We start from the raw sequence: 25571 nt of genomic DNA on the forward strand, positions 1-25571 counted from the left end.
AAAAGTACACTGGATTTTATAAGATACACGCGTAGCTTATAAAATCCGGGGTTGGCGTGCGCAAGGGGGTGCACATTTGTGTAACCTGCGCGCGCCGAGCCCAGCGCGCGCTGCCTGTTCCCTCCGAGGCCGCTCCGATTTTGGAGCGGCCTCGGAGGGAACTTTCCTTCGCCCTCCCCCCCCCCGGCCCTATCTAAACCCCCTCACTAACTTTGCGCACACCGGCCGGTAGCCCCGCTCCGTCATCCGGTCCCGGGGGCTGGTCCGGAGGCCTCAACCACGCCCCCGGGCCGGCGCCACGCCCCCGGGCCTGCCCCCGAAATGCCACGGCACGCCCCCGAAACGTCGCATCGTTTTGGGAACGCCCCCAGACACGCCCCCTCCCGCCCCTTTTCGAAAGCCCCGGGACATACGCGCATCCCGGGGCTTTACGTGCGCCGGCGGCCTATGCAAAATAGGCGTGCCGGCGCACGAGGGCCCTGCGTGCGCGCGCAGGCCTTTTAAAATCCGCCCCTAAGAATCCTTTTGGAATGTTAGGGATTTTTTTGTTTTTTTAACAGTAATATTTGTATATGCAGAGTATATAGAAATTTATCCCTTGCAATTACTGACCTAGATTTATCATTCTGCTATAAATATATCAAAGTGAGAGAGAGAGAGAGAGAGTCTGAGACTCTTTATAAGGCTCTCATATAAGTAAACTATTTATACCACTGTAGGAGGGGCAACTAGTAATTTGGGGTGATGTTTTGGTGGTGGCATGGGTTTTAGGGGGCAGTTTTACATGCATTGTCATAGGTTCAAACAGCACAGTACACATCAGTGAAGATTTGATGTGATTTGGAATGATGAAAGGTGCACAAGGATGAGATTTGTACATTGTACTCTCAACCTAGCTTGAAAGCAGCTAGGTAGAGTGTACATCAAACTAGTTTGAGAGTACCTTCTACAAATGTAATCTTTGTGTACCTTTCATCACTCCAAATCACATCAAATCTTCATTGATGTATACTAGTCTCACTATGCATGTAAAACTACACCCCAAAGCCTAGGCCAGCACCAAACCTCACCCCAAGTTACTAGTTGCCCCTCTTACAGTGATATAAAAAGTTGTCTAATATGTATGCTTCTCCAGAGGCACTCTCTCTCCCCCCCCTCCCCCTCTCCTCTCCCTTCTGAAACAGGATTTGCAATTTAATGCCAGGAGGAAAGGTGTAGTTATTTCCGACCTTAAACCCCATGATAACATGCGTAACACTAAGCACCCCTCATTTTAATTTACTCTGCCCAAACTCCTCCCATTTGAGAAAAATTTTAAAATTTGCAGATGCTGTTGTGGGACTCTCAGTTTAGTGGACCCTTGGGCCGACCTGCTGGAAACTGGGAATAGATGGTCAATGTCTCTAATGAATAGCAGGCCGGGAGGCAGATGTTCAGGCGGGACGTAGATGCTCTTCACCCTGGAAGCTGGTACTCCCCGGGAGGAGCCCAACCGCTGGGACTTAGGTGGCTTCACCCTTGGAAGCCGAAGCCCCCCCGGGAGGAGCCCATAGGGGCCCAGCCATTGGGACTTAGGCGGGTTGTGGATCAGGACAGGTAACTGGAACCAGACTAGGACAGTAGCAATACTGTAACTGGGTTCGGGTTCTGGAACCAGGCAGGAACTGTAGCAAGACTCGGATACTGAAACCAGGCAGGAGCTGTAGCAGGACTCAGGTACTGGAACCAGGCAGGAACTGTAGCAAGACTCGGGTACCGGAACCAGGCAGGAACTGTAGCAGGTAAACAGGAACCAAGCAGGTACTGTAGCAAGCAGACAGGAACCAAACAGGTACTGTAGCAGGCAGGCAGGAACCGAGCAGGTACTGTAGCAGGAACAGAGCGATGAAGCCAAGCGAGTCACTCCGGGGCACAGCGCAAGAGGAAATCGGAAAGCTAACCCGTTGCAAGGTAAGGACTGGATGGCCGCGGCTGGCTTATCAAGGCCGCGGCATCTGACGTCAGGAACTGGGCGGAGTCACCACTGGCAGGAAACGGGCAAGAAAGGCGCCCAAGTGGTGCGCGTGTGCGCCTAGGAGCAGGGCATCCTCAGGTACCTTCGCGGCAGCGCAGCCCTAGCGGGGATGCCGCCAAACAGACCACAAGCCAGGGCTCCGGAGGCGGGAGTGGGTCCGGGAACAAGGAGGTAAGGGCCTGGTCGCGGTGCTCGCGGCCAGGACCGCAACAGTACCTCCCCTCTTACGCCCCCTCTTAGCCAGTCCAGGTTTACTTGGGTGATCCAGATGGAACTGCCGTAATAAGTCCTCTTCTTCAGTGCGGCGATCGGGGAAGGCCTGCGCTGTCGGCGCCGAGCCCCACCGGGGGAAGGCCAGGGCTTCTCTCTCCCCCCCCCCGGGGAGACCCGGGGACAACAAATGCGGCAGAAGCGACTCGCTCAAAACCTGTAAGCAGTAAAAACCGTGCCGTGCCGAAAACGAGCCCCGCCCACCGATCCAGCTCCTCCAATAGGAGCCAGCCCTTGAGGGGCTTTAAATCGCTATCCAGCCGGCGCCATTTCCTCTTCTTCAGTGCGGCGATCGGGGAAGGCCTGCGCTGTCGGCGCCGAGCCCCACCGGGGGAAGGCCAGGGCTTCTCTCCCCCCCCCCGGGGAGACCCGGGGATGACAAACGTGGCAGAAGCGACTCGCTCAAAACCTGTAAGCAGTAAAAACCGCGCCGCGCCGAAAACGAGCCCCGCCCACCGATCCAGCTCCTCCAATAGGAGCCAGCCCTTGAGGGGCTTTAAATCGCTATCCAGCCAGGTGCCGCGCGCCGAGCGTCGCGTGCCGAAGATGCGCGACAAAGGGGCCTGCCCCTTTGTGTGCCCCTTAGTGTAGCCCCGCAGGATAGCCCCTATCTTGAACTCTGAAACTGCTCAGCCCTCCGATTCTCAAGCCGGTCAACCTGCCCACCCCACGTCATTACTTTTTGCAGCCTTTCCCTCCAACTGGGAGCGACTGTAACCTGGCACAGACCAATTTACAACCCCACCTCCTGCCCCTACACTGCAGATCCCCCAGAGAAAGTGTAATACCGCACTCAACACTCAACCAGCATCAGACAACAACCGCCCAGCACACAACCCCAGCATTTCACCAACACTCAACCAGGACTCAACCTCAGCACGCAACCAGGACTCAACCCAGCATCCAATCTCAGCACTCAACATCAGCTCTCAACCAAGATTCGCCCCAGCATTTCACCCCAGCACTCAACCTCAGCACTCAACCTCAGCACTCAACCACAGCATTCTATTAGCATCAGACAAGCCTGCCTCCAGACCCAATCAAGTACACTTTCAGACTAAACCTCCTCCAGAAGTCTTCTCATCATGCACTCTTACAACATCCCAATCATTCACAACCAAAGGAGAACCCCCTCAACTAACACCACCAACGTCACATGAAAAAGAATTATCCCCATCATGACATCACCTTTGAACCAATTTCTAGGCCTCACGCTGCTCTCAGTAACACTCTTCAATGCGCAATCCTTAACCAAGAAGACACATATACTCAATGATTACCTCCTGGATTCCAACCCAGACATCTGTGCCATCACAGAAACCTGGTTAAAAAACTCGGACATTGCATTAACCAACCAATTACCTATCCAATCATATGACATCTTCACCTTCCATAGACTCAAAAAAAGAGGAGGCGGTCTTCTTCTAGCCACCAAGAAAGAACTCAGACTGACCGCACACGCAATCAAGACAGAATCCAAACTGGAATTGGGTCTAGTCAAATCAAAACATCTACAAATTCTGTTAGTCTACGCTCCCCCGGGAGTTCTAGAAACAGACCCCTCACCTCTCATAGAAGCCATAGTGAAATATATCAACTCAGACCTTCCAACAATGATTATGGGAGATTTCAATCTCCATACAAATGCAATACCTCGCTCTGCCAACTGTGAAGCCCTCCTCACCACCCTCGGCGCTATGGGATTCATTCAGACCATCAACAACCCCACGCACAAAGCTGGACACACTCTGGATCTTATATTCATCAATTCTAATTTCACTTGCACAACAGAACCCACCTGTACCCCAATACCTTGGTCAGATCATTTCCTGATAGAATCTTCCTTCTCCACACTCAAACAAACTCACACCTCTCCACACTTCTCCACCATTCAATTCAGGAAAGCATGTCAATCTGATATTCTCAGCAATCAGCTCTCCAAAGAACTCTCTAACCTAGACTTAGCTAACCCTGAATCAGCCCTATCCTCCTGGCAAAAGATTACAGAAGCAATCGCAAACAAATGGTGCCCAATAGTCACCAAATCAATCAACCCTTCAAAAAAGGGAAATCAACCCTGGTTCAGCACCGAACTTAAACAGATGAAACAGAATCTACGCCATAAAGAAAATAGATGGCGCAAAACGCCCAATTCATCTACCCTTTCAGCATACAAGGGATTCTTACATCACTACAGGACTGCCATTCTACAGAAAAAAAAGGAATACTATGCAAACAAAATACACCATTTCCAGTATGATGCACAAGCCCTATTCTCCTATGTAACACAAATCACTAAATCCTATACCAGACGAACAAGCTCTTTCCAAAGCAAATGAGCTCGCTGCATTCTTTCAACAGAAGATCTTAAATACCCTCGCCCTCCTTCCTCCAATTACAACACCTATCAAATTAGGCGAGAATCCCAATTCACTTACTCGACCTAAATTTGACAGATTCGAATCAATCTCCACTAAAGAGATTGAATCCCTTCTAAGAAGCCAGAAACCATCTAGCCATCCGGCTGATAATATCCCATCGAGACTCCTGCTGCTCATCCCAAACACGATCTCAGGACCTCTGACCAGCATCATAAACAGCCTTCTAACTCAAGGAAGCTACCCAGACAACCTAAAAACCGCCTCACTCAAGCCCCTCCTCAGGAAACACAATTTAGACCCAAATGTACCAGCTAATTTCAGACCCATTTCTAACCTCCCATTTCTTGCCAAACTAACGGAGAAACTGGTAAACTCCCAGCTTTCTGAATACCTAGAAGACCACAAGATCCTATACCCATCGCAATATGGGTTCCGCAAATCACGCAACACGGAAACCCTCCTCATTTCACTTACAGACCATATAATCATGGGGTTAGACAAAGGTCTTATGGTGTTAGTACTATATTACTATTGATTATATAAAGTAAGGTTTAAAGCTGATTATGATTATTTGGTGGATGAAGTGTATTATGGTATCTTTTTCTTTATGTCAGCTTTGTTTCTTTTTTTTTTGTGTGTAATTTCAACTTATATTTAAATTGCTGTTATAATTTTTGAAAATCAATAAACAAATAATGGAAGAAATTGGAGAAGCCGAGGAAGCGTTGCAACGCTTTAAGACCCCTCGGCCGGGGCCAATTCTTAATAGCCGCCACTTTCTCAGGATCCATTTGAAAGCCTGCTGCAGAGACTGTGTAGCCTAGAAAAAGCAAGGAGGTCTTCTCAAAGCTGCACTTTTCCAGTTTCGCGTACAGGCCATGCTCCCTAATTATCTGGAGCACTTGACGGACATGCTGACGGTGTGACGGCAGGTCCTGGGAGTAGACTAAAACGTCGTCGAGATAAACAATTACGCAGGTGTTCAGAAGGTCCCGTAACACCTTATTCATCAGGTGCTGGAACACCGCCGGGGCATTACATAAGCTGAAGGGCATCACGAGGTACTCGTAATACCCATCTCGGGTATTAAACGCGGTCTTTCACTCCTCTCCGGGATGGATTCTGACCAAATTGTATGCTCCTCGTAAGTCCAACTTTGTGAAAATCTTCCAAGGAGCTCCGGGATTAACGGGAGCGGGTAGCGGTCTCGCTTGGTAATCAAATTTAGACCTTGATAGTCTATACACGGCCTCAGTGAGCCGTCTTTCTTGCTGACAAAAAAGAAGCCTGCCCCTGCAGGCGACTTGGAAGGGCGGATAAACCCCTTGGCCAAATTCTCTGCAGTGTACTCAGACATGGCCTGGGTCTCAGGTATAGATAAGGGATAAACCCTTCTTCGAGGGGGCATAGGACCAGGTAGCAAGTCAATAGCACAGTCATACGGACGATGCTGCGGAAGGATCTCCGCCTTGGTCTTGGAGAATACATCCGTGAAGTCCTCATAAGGTGCAGGGGGACCCACGGCAGAGTGCATCAACGGAAGTATGGGAGTCTTAGGGACTTTCATACAATTAGCCAGGCAGAAGGGACTCCACTTAACAATCTGTGGCGTATCCCACTGAATTGTGGGCGAGTGTTTCTGTAACCATGGCAACCCTAGCACCACAGGGTGGACAGCCTTATCCAACACTAGGAAGGCTGTCTCCTTCAAATGGATCGGACCGTAATGGGTGCCGTGGACATCTGGACGGGACCAGGATAGAGGTAATTCGTAAGGGGACCTCCCGTCTATGCGTAGGAATCCGCAGCTGGGAGACTAGGTCGTACAGGATGAAATTACCTCCGGCTCCGGAATCCAGGAATGCCATCGTCTCGAAGGAGCCTCCGGGATATTCCAGAGTAACAGGAACTGTACATTGGGGAGCTGTAGCACAGCGTAGGAGGAGCTCCTCCCGAATGCCTAGGCGTTTTCCGCACGCTCCTGGCAGCGTGCCAAGAAGTGGCCCTTCTGGCCACAATATAAACACAACTTCAACGAACAGAGATGTTGTCTTTCTTCAGCAGAAAGCGGTGCCCATCCCAGCTGCATGGGTTCGCAGGTGGGAGTGTCTGGACGAGAACTCTTAGGAGAGGGTGCAGGTCTCGGCCCACGAGCCGGACTGTGGCGAGAGGAGGGCTGCTCCTTGGCCCGTTGCTGTAGGCGGCGGTCAATGCGAGCAGCCATCTCAATCAAAGCGTTGAGGTCCTCCGGCAGATCTCGAGCCGCAATCTCATCCTTAATGCGTCCGGCGAGGCCTTCCAGGAAGATGGCCTTAAGACTACCATCTTGCCAACCTACTTCCTGGGCTAAAGTCCGAAACTCCATTGCGTAATCTGCCAAGGAGCGAGACCCCTGACGAAGTTGCAGCAGATCAGACATAGCCGTGGCTACTCGGGCGGGCTCATCAAAGGCCTGGCGAAAGTTCGTGATGAACAGGTAAATCCGTTAGCGAAGAATCATAATTTTCCCAAAGGGGAGAAGCCCATATCAAGGCTTTCCCATCGAGCAAGGACAAGATATATGCCACTTTCACCGCATCCGAAGGAAACTGACGAGGCAACAGGGAGAACCGTACAAAACATTGGTTCAGGAAGCCGCGGCAGGTCCTTAAATCACCAGCGTAGCGGGAGGGTGCCAGCAGCTGGGTCACTGACGAATCTTGGCCCTCGGGTGCTGGTTCTGGGGCAGACGAGGCCCTGGCATCCAATCATAGAAACATAGAAACATAGAAACATAGAAATGACGGCAGAAGAAGACCAACCGGTCCATCCAGTCTGCCCAGCAAGCTTCACACATTTGTTCTCATACTTAACTGTTTCTCTTGGCTCTTAGTAACCTTATGTTCTAATTCCCTTTTCACCCCCACCATTAATGTAGAGAGCAGTGCTGGAGCTGCTTCCAAGTGAAATATTAAGTTTGATTAGTTGGGTAAGCGGCAGCATAGCTCTCTGCCATGAAGCAGAGGGCAATGCTGGAAATGTGTGAAGTATCAGTTTTTCTTTTCCCCTGTCATTGAAGCAAGGAGTCATGCCGGACATGCACCGAAAGTGAAGAATGCCTTGAAAGTCACATTAACTATCATCAAATATTGAAAAGCCTAATAATTGGTAATACCTATAAGCCCATGAACCCATCCCTGTTTTTTTTTCTTTTTTTCTTTTCTTTTTTTAATTGGGAGATGGATGCCCTTCATCCTTCTACTCTGTGAAGGTGGACACCTACCACCGGCCACTGGCATCCCGCTCCGTTAATGCCTCTGTGGCTACTGCCGCTCCATGCAGTGTTTTACTACCTGCTCTTTATATGCGTCCTCTAGAACTGATGGATCCCATCCCTGGGTTTTTTTATTATTTATTTAATTGGGAGATGACAGCCCTCCATTCTTCCGCTCCGTGAAGGTGGACACCTACCACTGGCCACTGGGCCGACAACTCCCCTACCGAACCAGTAAGGACCTCGAGGTATTGTTGTTGATACTGTAGCTGCTGGGCCAACCCTGGCAGGTCCAAGGGAACAGGCACATCCACCGAGTCCATGGCCTTGCAATCTGTTGTGGGAGTCTCAGTTTAGTGGACCCTTGGGCCGACCTCCTGGAGACTGGGAATAGATGGTCAATGTCTCTAATGAATAGCAGGCTGGGAGGCAGATGTTCAGGTGGGACATAGATGCTTTTCACCCTAGAAGCTGGTACTCCCCCGGGAGGAGCCCGTAAGAGCCCAACCGCTGGGACTTAGGTGGCTTCACCCTTGGAAGCCGAGCTCCCCCGGGAGGAGCCCGAAGGGGCCCGGCCGCTGGGACTTAGGCGGGTTGTGGATCAGGACAGGTAACTGGAACCAGACTAGGACAGTAGCAATACTGTAACTGGGTTCGGGTATTGGAACCAGGCAGGAACTGTAGCAGGACTCAGGTACTGGAACCAGGCAGGAACTGTAGCAAGACTCAGGTATCGGAACCAGGCAGGAACTGTAGCAGGACTCAGGTACTGGAACCAGGCAGGAACTGTAGCAAGACTCAGGTATCGGAACCAGGCAGGAACTGTAGCAAGACTTGGGTTCTGGAACCAGGCAGGAACTGTAGCAGGTAAACAGGAACCAAGCAGGTACTGTAGCAAGCAGACAGGAACCGAGCAGGTACTGTAGCAGGCAGGCAGGAACCAAGCAGGTACTGTAGCAGGAACGGAGCAATGAAGCCAAGCGAGTCACTCCGGGGCACAGCGCAACAGGAAACTGGGAAGCTAACCCGTTGCAAGGTGAGGACTGGATGGCCGCGGCCGGCTTATCAAGGCCGCGGCGTCTGATGTCAGGAACTGGGCGGAGTCACCACTGGCGGGAAACGGGTTAGAAAGGCGCCCAAGTGGCGCGCGCGCCTAGGAGCAGGGCGTCCTCAGGCACCTTTGCGGCGGCGCAGCCCCAGCGGGGACGCCGCCAAACAGGCCGCAAGCCAGGGCTCCGGAGGCTGGAGCGGGTCCGGGAACAAGGAGGTAAGGGCCTGGTCGCGGTGCTCGCGGCCAGGACCGCAACAGATGCATCTCACAATACATTAGTTATCGCGAGCATTATGGCCCTAACGCAATTTGAAAAATGATTCTGTCTGTCTGCATCATAGTACCTATTTTCCTTTACTGTTGCAATTCTGTAGATTCTATTTGCTCTGTCTTTACTATTACTTCCTCAGAATTAAGGATCATCTAAGTTCATCTTGTTTTTTCTGATAATGTATTCAGCAGTTTCTAGATCCAGTTCTCAAGTAGCTCCCAAATAGATCTGGCTTTTTGGATATCTACAAAAAATATTTTTGAGACTGATTTGAATGTATTTAGTTTGTGAGCCAAATTAATTTTACATATTTTGGGTACCTTGAAAATCAGACTTGTGAGGATTACTCCCAGACAAGATTTGAGAACCACAGCCATGTATGTATAGTGTAAATGTACATGTTTTTTGTATTGTTCTTAAAAGCATGTAGAAACAGTTTATGCAGTAATGTATGGCATATACTCTTGAGTCTAGGTAATACAAATGAGAGCTAACATTTAGACAAACAAAATAATTTAATTAACAGGTGTAGAACCAGGAACTGAAGCAGATGACTGTATGCTTTACATTTCTTTGAAAGGCACCAAAGACACTGTGAAAGTTTTAATATTGTTCTCAGTAGGATTTAATGTAACACTGGAAGTCACATAATAAAGAGGTCTAAAAACATAAATGTTACTTGAACTAAAACTTGATTGATTATTAATACAATATATTACTTGTTTCTTAATTTTTTTCTTAAACAGTATTTATATTTTGTAACTAAAAGTATACATATAAATAACATCATTGTGCAATAGTTTGTCATCACCTATATTATGAATTTCAACCCCTAATTTGAGAGAAAAGAGAAGGCATGAGCAAATACCTTTTCCTTGTTAATTTAACTCCCCTGAGTGTTAGCTTTTTCTGCAGCAGAGCTATTTCTAATGAGAATAGCAGAATAGTTGTCTCTTGTAATTCCCTCAGATAAAAAAAAAGAAAAATGAGCAAAATCATTATTTTACTTCTGGACTTCAATTTCATTATTTTTTTCTTCAGCTCAGGGGAATCATATTACTTGTTAAAGTGAACAATCATTTTCAGTTGCTTGGAAAGTATTTACAGCAGTATCTGTTTCATTTAATGCAAGGTAGACTGCTGAGCTGCAAGTCTTATAGCAGTTTGTCTCCCGTAAAATCATAAAGACTCATGTTTTTGATTGCAAAAATGAAAACCTATTCTTCCTCATTGACTTTACCATACTAGTTCAGACCATGGGTTTTTCTCCTAGGACAAACAGGATGGTAGTCCTCACATGTGGGTAATGTCATCCAATGGTGCTCAGCATAGAAAACTTTTGTCAGAGTTTCTAGAAGCTTTGACCCGAATACTGAACATGCTCAGCATGCTGCTATCCGAGCGTCCACACGAGGTCCCCCTTCAGTCTCTTCTTTTCCACGGTGCAGTTGCCTCGTGGTCATGGAGCGCTGCAATTTCTTGTTTTTCTCAAACAAGTTTCACATTCTTGCTGTTCTTCCTCGTCGAGTCCCCTTTCGCGGTTGGTGCTTCCCTGGTCTAGTAGGTTTTTCTTTACCCATTTTTCACAACTTTGTGGTCGATTCCCGACTTTCGTCTTTCGGTGACCGCTGGTCATTGACCGTACGCCGGGTGTTTTTATGGCATTGACCGGTTTTCATCGGTGCCCCCAGTGCCTGCGGACCATGTCCACAATGGATCCTAATAAGGTCTGTATCCTCTGCCTGGGGGTCTCGTATGACATCCATGGGTGCCATCTGTGTGATCAGATGACCCCCGAAGGGCATCGGGCGTGCCTAGATAAGATGGAGAAACTTTTCGGGGCCCCAATGTCTGCCCCTTCTCTTCATGCATTGCTGCCATCGATGCCGAGAGGTCGTGGGGAACCTTGGGATACACTTCCCCTGGCTGTTACTCTCGCTAGTACCTCCAAGCATCGAGGAGATGTGACAGATCATCAATGGTCTCTCTGCTCTCTCAGATGTCGGGATCTTCTGCTTCCTCGGTGCTGAGGAAAGATCGGGCCAAGCTCCAGAGGCGATCCCATAAGCACCGCCACTGGTCATCATCAATGCATGGCACCGGTTCCTGTGTGGCATTGGCACCTGCTGAGCCACCTTCGAAGCGACTCCAGCCATTGGAGGCCCTGTTCTCTGATGCCTCTGGTAGTCCTCGGCATTCCCCACAGACATCGGTGCTGGGTACTGTGATGCCTTGGAGGTCTGAGAAAGAGCCGGTAGTGCTGCGTCCCCTTTCATCAGTCCTGATCACTTCGGACTTTCAGGAGGAGTTGGACTGCAGGGTGCAGTCTGCGGTGCTCAACTAGAGAGCATTGAGCTGCTGGTGCCACCAGCTCCCTTACTGGTGCCCAAGCTCTGCCCTCGATTCTTGCACTCCTGCTGGAGAGTCTGGATGTCCTCCCTGAGTGCCCTCTTTTCTCGGGTCTTCTGAGGAGGAAGATTCGGTCGACCGTGGTTCCCAGATCACGATTCCCCGAGCGTGTGCCAGGTCCCTTCAGCCTGCTGCAGCCTCCAGTCTCCTCGATGCCAGGAGAACCGTTGATGCCTGTGGTCCCCTCAAGGTCTCAGAAGCCATCGGAGCTCAGGCTGGATACCCCTCATGGACCCCTCATGGTCCCTTGCGACCCTTGGGGTTATGACTCCATGGACTCGTCCTCTGATTATTCAGACAACCCCCCTCTTGGAGCCCTCTTCTCTGGAGGAGTGGCGCCGGTCGCCCCGCGAGGATTTGTCCTTTGCGGGGATTTTCAGGGCAATGGCTGAAGCCGTTCCTTTTCAGCTCCTTACAGAGGAGGATGCGCGACATAAGATGCTGGAGATCCTCCAGTTCGTCGACGCCCCTAAGGAGATTGTGGCAGTTCCTATCCACGATATTTTTAAGGACCTCCTCCACATGTGGAAGCAACCCATTTCTATCTTCCCCGTCAATAGGACTGCTGATGTCAGGCTTCGCTCACCGCTGGGAGCAGATCACGCCGGACCGATGGGTCCTCACCATCGTCCGTCAGGGGTACCGTCTGAACTGCAGCCTACTCCTAGAGACCTCTCCCCCATGTCCATCGTGGGGTTCTCTTCCTGCCAGCTCATACTTCAGATGAAACTCGCTGCCCTCATGGGGGTGCAGTGGAACCGGCCCCTCACCATTAGCAGGACTGAGGGTTCTATTCGAGGCATTTCCTCATTCCAAATAAGAAATGTGGTTTGCGCCCCATTCTCGACTTCCGGCGTAGAGCAAGTTTCTCATAAGAGAAAAGTTCAAGATGGTCTCTCTGGGCATCTTGATTCCGCTCCTCCAAAGAGGAGATTGGCTTTGCTCCCTTGACCTCAAAGAGGCTTACACACCCATTGCAATTATCCCCAGCCACCGGAAGTACCTCTGCTTCATGGTGGGGAAAGTACATTACCAGTACAAAGTGCTGCTCTTTGGGCTGGCATCGGCCTCCCGCATTTTCACCAAATACCTAGAGGTGGTGGCTGCCTACCTTAGGCATCGCTCAGTGCACGTGTTCCGTTACTTGAACGTCTGGCTGGTCAAGAGTGACTCTCGCTCCGTATCCCTGCATGCTCTGACCTTGATGGTGCAGACGCTGCAGGATGTGGAGATTGTTATCAATTTCCCCAAGTCTCATTTTTGCCCATCTCCTTGGCTGACCTCATAGGTGCCAGGCTGGACACGTTACAGCTGAAAGCTTTTTTGCCCCGAGACCGGTTGATTGCCCTTGCCTCGCTGGCTACCCTTGTCCGGAACAGCCGGAGAGTGCCGGCTTGCCTTCTGCACCTCCTGCTAGGCCTCATGGTGGCCTCTGTCCATGTGACCACTCTGGCTTGCCTCTGCATGAGGAGAACCCAGTGGACCCTACGGTCTCAGTGGAAGAAGGCTTCCCAGGATCTCGAGGCTCCTGTCTCAGTCACAGACCCTATCAGGGTGTCACTATCCTGGTGGGAAGATCTTTCCAACCTAGAAAGAGGACTTTCCTTCCAGCCCTCTCCGCCTCAGGTGATTCTCACCACAAATGCTTCTCCTCAAGGCTGAGACCATGTGAACGGTATCCACACGTAAGGTCCCTAGACTGTCTCCGAAGCTCATTCTCAGATAAACTTCCTGGAGCTGTGAATAGTTGGCACGCTCTGTGGGTGTTCAGGGACCTGTTGTTGTCCAAGGACATCCTAATTCAGACAGACAACCAAGTTGCGATGTCGTATGTCAACAAGCAGGACAGCACGGGTTTGTTCCTTCTCTGCTACGAGGTGGTACAGGTTTGGACTTGGGCCCTTTCACAGGGCATGTTTCTGTGAGCGACCTACCTACTGGGTCATCTCAATGTGCTAGTAGACTGAGCTGCTCCTTCCAGCCACACGAGTGGTCCCTTTACCCAGAGGTGGTGGCGACTCTGTTTCACTAGTGGGATATGCTGGATGTGGATCTCTTCGCCTCCCCTCACAACCACAAAGTGAGCAGGTATTGCTCCCTGGTGTCGGCGGACAACCATCCAGCCTGCAATGCCTTCTCCCTTTATTGGGGGAAGGGCCTGTTGTACACGCACCCCCCTCTACCGCTCCTCTTGAGGACTCTGCTGAACTTCAGCAGGACAAGGGGACCATGATACTTGTGGCATCTTCTTGGCCCTGCCAGGTCTGATTTCCGCCTCTGCAGGACCTGTTGGTGCGGACACCCATTTGGCTGGGGACGGTGCCCGATCTCATCTTGCAGAATCAGGGCACCTTACGCCATCTGAACCTCCGGTCACTGGCCCTCACGGCTTGGATGTTGAGCACATAGTCTTCCAGTCTCTGGAGTTCTTGGACTGTGTTTTCAAGGTCCTGGTGGCATCCCGGAAGGCCTACAGCTTGAAGTGGAAAAGGTTTTCTGTTTGGTGCGAGGGCCATGATTTCTACCCTTTCTCATGCCCCCTTCCCTGGCTGTTGGACTACCTGTGGCATCTGTCCGAGTCTGAGCTTCAGACTGTTTTTCGTTCGGTTCCTGTCACCTCACTACGGTTTCCCTGACCTACCAACTGAATTGCGGCCTTCCCTCTCCCTATGTTTTCACAGTTAACCCCACATAGCCTGCGAGTGTCCTCCTGTGACATTCTGCCTGGTTATTAGCGCTAGTGGGATAGGGACTTCCACGATTACCGTTGCCGTCAGGGCCTCTGTCGAATTCATACCTCTGTACCTTCGTGCAGTCGATGCCCCCATCGCTACCGTCGGTACCCCCATCCAGGCCGTCCTACCTTTTTTGATGCCATTGATGCCCCTCCCCCCGCGGTCCGTCGATGCCATCGATCCCCGTATCGATTCTTTCAGTGCCATCAATGTTTTCATCCATGGTGCTGATTTTTCCATCGATGTCATCGATGCCCGGGTTGATGCAATCGATGCACACCTTGGTATCGTCGGTGCTATTGATGCCTGGGTCGATGCCATCGATGCCCAGGTCAGTTCCATTGATGCCTAGGTCGGTTCCATCGATGCCATCGTCGATTCCATCGATGCTCGGGTAGATTCCATTGATGCCATCGATGCCCGGGTCTGTGCCCATGTCGGTGCCATCGATGCCCATGTCAGTGTACATGTCGGTTCCGTCGACGCCCATGTCGGTGCCATCAATGCCGTTGACGCCCATGTTGGTGCCGCCAATGCTGTCGACGCCTGTGGCCATGCCGCCGATGCCGTCGGCACCCACGTCATTTCCATCGGTGTCCTCGTCATTCCTATTGATGTGGCCATCGATTCCGTCGATGCCGGTATCAATTTCCCGATGCCATCGATGTCTATTCGATTCTTTGATGTCACATCGTTTCCATCGATACCTACGCCGATGCCGTCGGTGCCTCCGTCACCATTATCGTTGCTCTGCCCAGGCCATCGACGTTTTTTCATCTATATTTTTGACGATACCCTCGAGGCTGCTTTTATGCTGCCATCGATACCGTCAATACTGACATAGCACCTACACGCAATGCCCACGCCTAAACACAGTGCTCCATGCTTTGGGTTCTTAACTAAAGCCCTGCATTAGCCTACGACACTACATAGTGCCAGGAGCAGTGCAGGCATGCTGACAGTCCGTCATCATTCACCATCCAAGACAGCAAGGGCATCTACCTCAGCGCTGGGGAAAGACCGGGCCGAGCACCGTGGCACTCATTGTCACCGGCACGGTGACCGTCCACCACCGACGCCATCCAAGACATCGGTATTATCCTTCTTGGTGCTGGACAATGCCTGGGCCAAGCAACATCGCTACTGCCACTGCCACTGTTCCACACAGTGTTGGCAGTTTCTCGGTGCTCCAGAATAACCGGGCCGAGTTTGCGAGGAATTCTGCACTGGCGTCACGATACATCGAGCCGCTGCAAAGAGGGCTGGGTTCATGAGTCATAATGGCTCCCCTGTACCTGAGGCGTTCCCTACCCTCACCGGTGTGGGGTTCTGACTCTCCACAAATTACTGTGGTAGTGCCAGACACGCTCAGCCTGTCTCCTCTGTACCTGCGCTACAATACCAGATTACAAAGTTGAGTCGGACGTAAACATTCTTCAGGCTGTCCCTCGATGCCTCCTGAAATCCACGGAGCCATCGATCTTCACCGGCTCGTCCTTCTGCGATCCACGACGGATGGTAAGTACTCTAATCCCACTTCAGCGACAATCCCATTGAGACCTGTTCTCTAAATCGGGCCATCCCGATTTAGAGAACAGGTCTCAATGGGATTGTTCTCTAAATCGGGCGCCGGCCATCCAGTGCTCCTACCATGTGACAGGGTCCGGCCAATGGCACAGATACCCTGTCACATGGTAAGGGCAAAGGGCCATCGGCGCCATTTTGATTAGTGGCAGCCGACGGCCCTGGAGCGGGAGATCACTCCAGGGACCCCCACTGGACCACCAGATATTTGTAAAAAGTTTTTGGGGGGGTTGGGAGGGTAGGGGAAGCTAAGGGATTAGTTTTAAAGGGTCGGGGTGGGTTTAAGGGTTATTTTTACCTGTTATTTACTGTTTTATTGTAACTGTAACTGTTCAGCACCTGTTATTTACTTTGTTTACTGTACCTTTCATCACACCCTTGTTTATTGTAAACCGGCATGATGTGATACTCTCACGAATGCCGGTATAGAAAAAACTAAAATAAATAAATAAAATAAATAAATTTTTGTGTGCCGTTTTTTCCGCCCTCCCCAAAAACGATAAGAGAACCCCCACGATCAATATCGTGGGGTTTTCCTATCGTTTTGGGGGAGCCCCCGATTTCTGACTATTTTGAAAATATCGTCCGAAGCCCGATTCACATCCCTATCACATATCGCTATTGTCAGCTATGTTGGACACAGTACCAAGAGAATCTCTCTACCAATCATTTAGGATTGCATCAGGACATCCTCCCGTTGTCAGCAACGGGACTCTGTACTGATTAATACTCTGGCTTCTGGTTCCTAATTAAGGACCGAAATCCCAGATGCATTCGCTGATCTGCTAAACACAAGATCCAGCAAACACTGCCTCAATTGCAAATCCACCTCGAGGCCTGGCGACAGGTCTCAACATTTTCTTGTACAGCACACAGAAATGCGGATAAGACTTTTACTGCTCATGCTCCCGTGGGAGATTACATGATATCCAGATTACATCAGCCCCGCCAGTTGGACACTTCCTGCTCTCTCAACTTGCCGGATATTAGAGCGGCCACCCCACTTGGTACCAAGGTTCAGGGTACAGTCCCCTGGATGCTACAAAGCGCAGGGGGGGGTGGCGGGGGAGTTTTAATCTCACAATTCTTTCTTTCAACAGAAAGTAGTTACTCTCCGCCCATCCTGGACCTCAGAAATATCAACTTTCTTCAGAACGGATAGGTAAAATGGTGTCTCTCGTCACCATACTTCCATACCGCAGTAAGTAGGTTGCCTCTCTCCTCTAATCTTTGTATGTGCTTCATGGTGAGTCAACAATATTACAATCCCAAGCTCTGCCGGTTGCTCCAGCTTCGGCAACTTGGGTATTTCATTAAATCACTAGCAGTGACTGCTGTTTCTCTACGGAGTAAAATATCATTCACGCTTTTCCTTGCATGGACAGCTGCATAACAGTCAATCCAAGCAAAGAGCTCTATCTTCTTCACGACTCACTATAAATCTACTACCTGGGATTGCTGTTAACTACCGTAAATCCCATATAGAACACTTCTGGACACCTCAGTCACAACGAACTTCCTGTCCAACAACCGCACAGACATTCTCACAAATTCCTATATGTCTCTGTGCGCATACAACATAACCTCAGACCCTCAATTCTTTCATTGCTGGGCCACGGGATTTTTTCACCATGCACTTTACTCATAGGTCCAGATTTGCTATGAATAAGATTCAGTGAAATTTCAATTATCAGTGGATCTAAGATGTTCAACCGCTTTCGTCCCTGATCCATATTGCAGATCTAGACCAAAACCTAGGCTGGTCCTGCTCATGCTCGCATTTACTCAGGGTTGCAGAGTTCGAACTAACATCTTCTCAACTCAATATGCGTCTATTCCGCTCCATGCAGAGTTTCACATCAACTTCCTGGAGCTTCGAGCCATGAGTTATGCCTTTATGCCTTACAATACTGCCCCTGCAACAAACCTTTGTGCATACAGACAGACAGCATAGTGACAATGTGGTATTTCCAACACACAAGCACGCACAACCTCTTAGCTGCTCTGCTAGGAAGCTGCACAGCTCTACCCTTGGCCCTTGTCACTCCATGCATCCCCGGGCCACTTATCTAACAGTCTTACTGAATGCACTAGCAGACCTTCTCCATATAGGTTTCCATCCTCTCTGATGGTCTCGGACTACATGTGTAGCGAGAAAAGTTTTCTAGCGCTGAGGTCAACTGCAGACCCTCTGCGTCTGAATCGAACTATACGGTGGACAGATTTACTCCTTACACAAGACTCGAATGCGTTCCCATGGATGCCTTTGCTGCAGCAAAGGCCTCTTATATGTGTCTCTTTCGATGCCTCTCATAGCCAGCACTCTTATTATGCTGCACCAGGACGGGGTTCACTGTTTCTCAGACCCATGTCCTGGCCGAGACCAGTATGCTTTCCCATACTTCTCAATCAATTGGTTACACCAGTAGCCAATTCGCCTTCTCACAGATCAGTCTCATTTCATGGACTCACTGATGTTCTCAGGTACTGGTAGCGTCACAAAAACCTTCCATACATAAATCTTACCATTCAAAATGGCATGATTTACCACATGGCGCATACAAAAGGGTATTACCCCCTTTTTTTCTACACCACTCTTTTCTCTTACTCCTTCGGATTCTGCTCCCCAGGCATTCTCCACATGGGTACACCTCGGTTCCAATTGGCGTACCACTTGGAAGTGGGGATACCCCATTAACGGTTCAACCCCTTCTGAGTCAGCTTACCATGGGTTATCCACTGATTAAGCCGCCTCTATTTTTACTGGTTACGGAATGGGGCCTATATTTAGTGCTTACAAGACTCATACATTCCCCGTTCGAGCCTTTCCATTCCTCACTTAACAGTCTGGCATGGGAAATTCTTTCCTTCGAAGTCATCACTTCTGCCAACAGGGTAGGTGAGTTCCACACCTTGTTACATACTCACCCGACCCAGCGTTCCTCCGTGACCGAGTGATCTTACGTATTCAACTCCATATCTTTCTTAAGGTAGACGCAGCATCTCACCTTACTCAGAATATACTCTGCCCACCTTTTCCCCAACACCTCTCTCCCACCAGGGCGAGAGGGTTTTCCATTCCTTGGACTGTAAAAGTGCACTTGCATTCTATCTAGACTGCACTACACTCCATAGGAATTACACCTAACTTTTTCCTTCTGTGTCAAAAGCCAAGCTGAGAGTTCCAGTGGGCAAACAGACCTTTTCCTTCTAATTGACGGTCTGTATCTCTTTTTCCTACCAACAAGCAGGCATTTCATTACAACTCCGTGTGTAACCACACTCTGTTAGGGCCGTACCAGCCTCAATAGCTCACCTTCGGCCGGTGCCGCTTATACATATTTGTAAGGCTGCGACCTGGAGCTCTCTCCATACCTTCGCAGCCCATTATTGCTTAGATAAGACTGGCCTGCATGCTTCCATGTTTGGCCAGTCCGTCTACTCATCTTCTTTTCGGTTAACTACCCAACATCCTTCCACCAACCCGTTAAGGGTTTCAGGATGCCCTCCTTACCAAATTCCACCTCCGTCGTTGCGCTTTTGCACGTCTTTGGGTGAATTTGGTGCACTCTCGGGCATCTTCAGCTCGGTACTAACCCATATATGAGAACTACCATCCTGCTTGTCCTGTGAGAAAGCAAATATTGCTTACCTATGACAGGTGTTCTCACAGAACAGCAGGATGTTAGTCCTCACGAAACCCACCCGCCACCCCGCGGAGTTGGGTCTACATACGTTTTATTATTTTAGTTTCGCTTGCGCTTTTTGCTATAAGACGAGACTGAGGGGAGACACCTGTGGTCACAGGGATAATTGCAGGCTGAGCATGCTCAGTGCACTCAGTGTGCCAGTGTCAGTCAAAGCTTTATAGAAACTTTGACAGAAATATTTTCCTTAACAGGGCTCCGTCCACTGATGTCACACATATGTGAGGACTAACATCTTGCAGTCCTGTGAGAACACCTGTTACAGGTAAGCAACATTTGCTTTCTTTCCGAGGCTCTTCATACCTTGGACTGTAAAGGGGCCTTGGCTTTCTACCTCAATCGCACAGCTGACCACAGGCAGTCCATTCAGCTCTTCGTGTCCTTTGATTCCAATTGGCTGGGAGTTGTTGAACTGGTTGGTGGATTACATCGCCTTCTGCTATGTACAGGCAGGCCTCCCGCTCACCAGCAGAGTAAAGGCTCACTCTGTGCGGGCTATGGCGACGTCGGTGGCACATCTGTGTGCAGTTCCCGTTGTCGAGATCTACTGGGCCGCAACCCGGAGTTCCCTTCACATGTTTGTGGCTCATTATTGCTTGGATAAAGATGGATGTCAGGACAGTGCTTTTGATCAATCCATCCTGTGCAACCTGTTCCAGGCCTGAACCAAACTCTTCTTGCCTTTGTGGTAACCAGACAGACCCCTGCAGTTCCACAGCACCACAGTTTTGTTGTGCTCGTTGGCACCTTGTTCGGTTGCTGTTGGAGTCTCCTGTTCGCAGGGGCAGTCTGGAGCTTGGTATTCACCCACATGTGAGGACTACCATCATGCTTTTCCTAGGAGAAAGTGCAGTTGCTTACCTGTAACAGGTGTTCTCCTAGGACAGCAGGATGTTAGTCCTCAGGAATCCCACCCACCTCCCCAAGGAGTTAGGTTCTCCTTTTGATTTATTTTATTTTTTGCTTGTATTTTTCAACTGTATTATGAGACTGATGGGGGACCTTGAGTAGACACGTGGATAGCAGCATGCTGAGCATGCTCAGTGTGCTGGTCAAAGCTTCTAGAAACTCTGACAAAAGTTTTCTCTGCCAAGCACCATCCGATGACATCACCCACAGGTGAGGACTACCATCCTGTTTGTCCTAGGAGAAAAACCCATGTGTCTGGACTAGTATGATAAAGTCAATGAAGAAGAATAGGTTTTCATTTTTGCAATCAAAAACATGACCAATGTAACCCCAATATTTAAAAAGGGCTCCAGTGGCGATCCAGGGATCTATAGACCAGTGAGCCTGATTTCAGTGCCAGGAAAAATAGTGGAAACTATTCAAAAGATCAAAATCACAGTGCATATAGAAAGACATGGTTTAATGTAACACAGTCAACATGGATTTACCCAAGGGAAGTCTTGCCTCACAAATCTGCTTCATTTTTTTTGAAGGGGGTCAATAAACATGTGGATAAAGGTGAACCAGTACTTGTAGTGTATTTGGATTTCTAGAAGGTGTTTGACAAAGTTCCTCATGAGAGGCTTTTAAGAAAACTAAAAAGTCATATGATAGGAGGCGATGTCCTTTCGTGGATTACAAACTGGTTAAAAGACAGGAAACAGAGAGTAGGATTAAATGATCAATTTTCTCAGTGGAAAAGAGTAAACAGTAGAGTGCCTCAGGGATCTGTACTTCAATATATTTATAAATGATCCGGAAGGAATATGAGTGAGGTTATCAAATTTGCAGATGATACAAAATTATTCAGAGTAGTTAAATCACAAGCGGATTGTGATACATTGCAGGAGGACCTTGCGAGACTGGAAGTTTGGGCATCCAAATGGCTGATGAAATTTAATGTGGACAAGTGCAAGGTGTTGCATATAGGGAAAAATAACCCTTGCTGTAGTTACACGATGTTAGATTCCATATTAGGAGCTACCACCCAGGAAAAAGATCTAGGCATCATAGTGGATAATACTTTGAAATCGTCGGCTCAGTGTGCTGCAGCAGTCAAAAAAGCAAACAATGTTAGAAAATTTTAAGAAGGGAATGGTTAATAAAACAGAAAATGTCATAATGCCTCTATCACTCCATGGTGAGACTGCACTTTGAATACTGTGTACAATTCTGTTTGCCGCATCTCATAAAAGATATAGTTGTGATGGAGAAGGACCAGAGAAGGGGAACCAAAATGATAAAGGGGATAGAACAGCTTCTCTATGAGGAAAGGCTGAAGAGGTTAGGACTGTTCAGCTTGGAGAAGAGACAGCTGAGGGGGGGATATGATAGAGGTCTTTAAAATAATGAGGTCTTGAATGAGTAGATATGAATCTGTTATTTACATTTTCGGATAATAGAAGGTCTAGGGAGCACTCCATGAAATTAGCAAGTAGCACATGTAAGACTAATCGGAGAAAATTCTTTTTAACTCAACACACAATTAAGCTCTGGAATTTGCTGCCAGAGGATGTGATTAGTGCAGTTAGTGTAGCTGGGTTTAAAAAAGGTTTGGATAGGTTCTTGGAGGAGAAGTCCATTACCTGCTATTAATCAGGTTGACTTAGGGAATGGCCTCTGCTATTACTGGCATAAGTAGCATGGGATCTTCTGAGTGTTTGGGTTATTGCCAGGTTCTTGTGGCCTGGTTTGGCCTCTGTTGGAAACAGGAGGCTGGGCTTGATGGACCTTTGGTCTGACCCAGCTTGGCAATTTCTTATGTTCTTAAGGGCCTGCCTATGCTGGACACAGCAGGTACTGGTAGGTATTTCAAAGGATATCCTGATGGTAAAGGAAATAGGTTAGAAGTTGGGCTTAATTTCTTAGTGGCTTACTGGCTTAATACTGCAATTAAAATACATATACCCAACGAAACTTGCATTCAGCTAATAAAGGTTTATTATTCATTCCTTCAGTACGATCTGCACAGCTCTCTCAAGTGAGAGAACGTGCAATCTCTCTTGCCCAAGGATATGGAATTCACTCCCCATAGAAACACGCCTATAGCTGAATTTAAAAATATTCAAAAAGAGGTTAAAACCTGGCTTTTTATGAAGGCTTTCATGATTCCAAATGAGACGCTCCCATGTTTCAGCCTGTTACTGTTTAGTGCTTATTCCTTGTTATTATAATGCTCTTAAGAACCATTTCATTTTATTATTTATTCTGTTTTAATACTTATTTTACTAATTGCTGTTTTCAATTATTTTTATTAGTATTTTACCTTGGATTGTATTTATGTGTTTAATTGTATTTTTCTGTTTACTGTTGTAAACCGTTATGATAGCTTCACTGAATGACGGTATATAAAATCCTAGCAATATTTTGTTGGAGGAACCAAAAATAAAAAGATTAAAAAAAAATCTGCCCACCGGTTGGGGGGTTCGAAAATGGACACTCAATTTTGCCGGTGTCCATTTTACGAACCCATGGTTATCAGCGGGTTTAAAAACCGATGCCGGTAAAATTGAGCGTTGTTTGTCAGACCTGCTGAGAGCCGCCTCTTCCACTAATAAGGAAGTGCCAGGGACACCCTTTTGTCCCTAGCGCCTCCTTATTACTGCCCGGCCTCATTTAAATACAAAATCGCACGCCCAGGAGATGTGCCTGGGCTCGCATCGGGAGAGCTGGTGCTCGACTCTGAGCGCCGGCTCTCCTGCACTTCTTATTGAATCGGCCTATTTGAATCCTACCAGACTAGTGCAGGGTCTCACCCTTCTGTCGTGCTCACCCTTCTATCCTGTAGCCTGCTTGTCTGTATATATAACTTTGCAGAACATACTTTGTGTTGCGCGCCCCAGCCGCGCTAAGGCCACTACTGGGCCTGCTCATCTCTCTCCTTCCTCCGGGGGCCCCGGTCCCTCCTCGCCGGCTGCCGTGGCGAGTCACCTGCGCCCCAGACACCCAGCGCCCGCGTCTCCGGCTCCTTCCAGCACTCAGGCCTCACCGGGTGGTTCGTGTTGGGGCTCCGCGGCCTCGGCCTTCCGGGCTTGCCCCTAGGCATGTGTGTGCACACCAAGCTGACCTTTAAAAGCGCTGCGGCGGGAAAGCGCTCTGCGGCGCCTGGCAATGACGTCACCTGAGCCCTACATAAAGGCAGGGCTCAGCTGCTCACTGCCTTGGCAAACGGGTCGTCACCTCGAGTGAAGCTAGTTGCCGTCCTTGTTCCTGTGCTTGTTCCAGTGTTCCTGCGCCTGTTCCAGTGTTTCAGCATCTGTTCCTGAGTTCATTCGTTCCTGTGTCTTGTTCCATGTTCCGCTACCTAGGTAGTACCTCGGACTGATACCCGGTACTGACCTCAGCTTGCCTCTGACCTCTCTTGGACAGAGTCCCGGAACTAACCTCTGCCTGCCTTTGACCACATTTGGACCGATACCTGGAACTGACCTCTGCTTGCCTTTGACCATGTTTGGACCGATACCTGGAACTGACCTCTGCTTGCCTTTGACTATGCTCGGACCGATACCTGGAACTGACCTCTGCTTGCCTTTGACTATGCTCGGACTGATACATGGAACTGACTTCTGCTTGCCTTTGACCACGCTTGGACTGATAACTGGAACTGACCTCTGCTTGCCTCTGACCACGCTTGGACTGATACCTGGAATTAACCCTTACTTTGGCTGACCACCCTCGGACGGATACCCTGGCTTTGACCCTTGCGCTCCATTCGGGGACACTCTTTTCTCCTCCTGCGACCACCAGGTCCACCTGCCTTGAAGATATCTGTGGCCTTCCTCGAGCTAGACCTCTAGGCGCTGCCTACCCTGCCCGGAGGACCTTCAGTTCCTGTCTCGTACCCGTGGTCTCCGGTACTCTCTGTTCCGGTCTAGCTCGTTTGTTCACCGCCAGCCACACACTCCTACTCTTGGTGGGCACACCTCTCCACTACCTCTCCGGGAGACCCCTAGAGGCCCATCTAAGCCCAGGCAGCCCGGGAATCCAAGGGCTCAACCTGCGGAGCCCCTGAGCCATTATTGGTGAAACTCCAGCTTGCCTCTGTCTCCTCGGGTGCTCTGCCTCCTGGCGGCAGGTGCCCTTTGAGATCCCTCGGAGGGTTGTACCAATCCTGCGCCAGGCCAAGGGTCCTCCTCCAGCGCAACACTTTGTTGTCTGTGGTTTCTTGGTTTTAGGACCCTTTTAGTAATGGAATCCTTTTATTTGAGGGTTCACCGAGAGGTTTTTTGGTTGTTTTTTATTTGGTTTACCTCTGCTAGTCAGGTGTGGGGGTGTAGGTGTTTGCTTTGGGAAGGAAATACTGAAAGGCTCAGATGGCACAGTTCCTTAAGCAGGCTGTCACCAACAAAACTTTCATTCTCTGTTTCCATCTGCTTGTAGGGGAGAATAACCCATACGTCTGGATTGGTCTGGTGAGACCTAAGGAAAGAAAATTAGCAAGCAAGAAACATAATTATACCATTGTGTTTTCTAATTAATATTCCTAGCATTGTTACAGGAAGGCTTTTCAGGCACCCTGGGTTTTGCTGAGCAAACTGATATCTGGACCAGGTTAAAAAGTCAAAGTCTGTCATCTATATTCAATAATTACAGTTTATCAGTATAGCAGCTGTATAATTTCTAGTTATGGAGTCTGTCCTCAGTTCTGTAACATAGCTCAGGAAGTGACTAGTGATGTGAGAATCCAGTGATATTAGACTATTCTTGGCTCCAAAAACTTATTTAGAAAACATTATACTTGTAGCCTGGATTGGCCACTGTTGGAAACAGGATGCTGGGCTTGATGGACCCTTGGTCTGACCCAGTATGGCATGTTGTTATGTTCTGTCTTGTCTGTCCTATTTGGCTATCAAATATTGGCCCTCTTGCAGGGATTATACTATCCTTAAAAATTCTTAGTGTTAATGCAGTTTCTTTATGTTTGTTTTCTCCAATATTTTGAAAGTAT

General features: G+C 49.1%; 1 protein-coding gene across 16 annotated transcripts in view; it reads left to right on the forward strand.

Annotated features, from left to right (window-relative positions):
- The window catches only part of ZBBX (zinc finger B-box domain containing), an 881823-nt gene that overhangs the window by 201602 nt on the left and 654650 nt on the right, over positions 1 to 25571 (forward strand). The gene's annotated exons all lie outside the window — the stretch shown is intronic.

This window comes from Rhinatrema bivittatum, chromosome 9, assembly GCF_901001135.1.
Source record: "Rhinatrema bivittatum chromosome 9, aRhiBiv1.1, whole genome shotgun sequence".
Taxonomy (NCBI): domain Eukaryota; kingdom Metazoa; phylum Chordata; class Amphibia; order Gymnophiona; family Rhinatrematidae; genus Rhinatrema; species Rhinatrema bivittatum.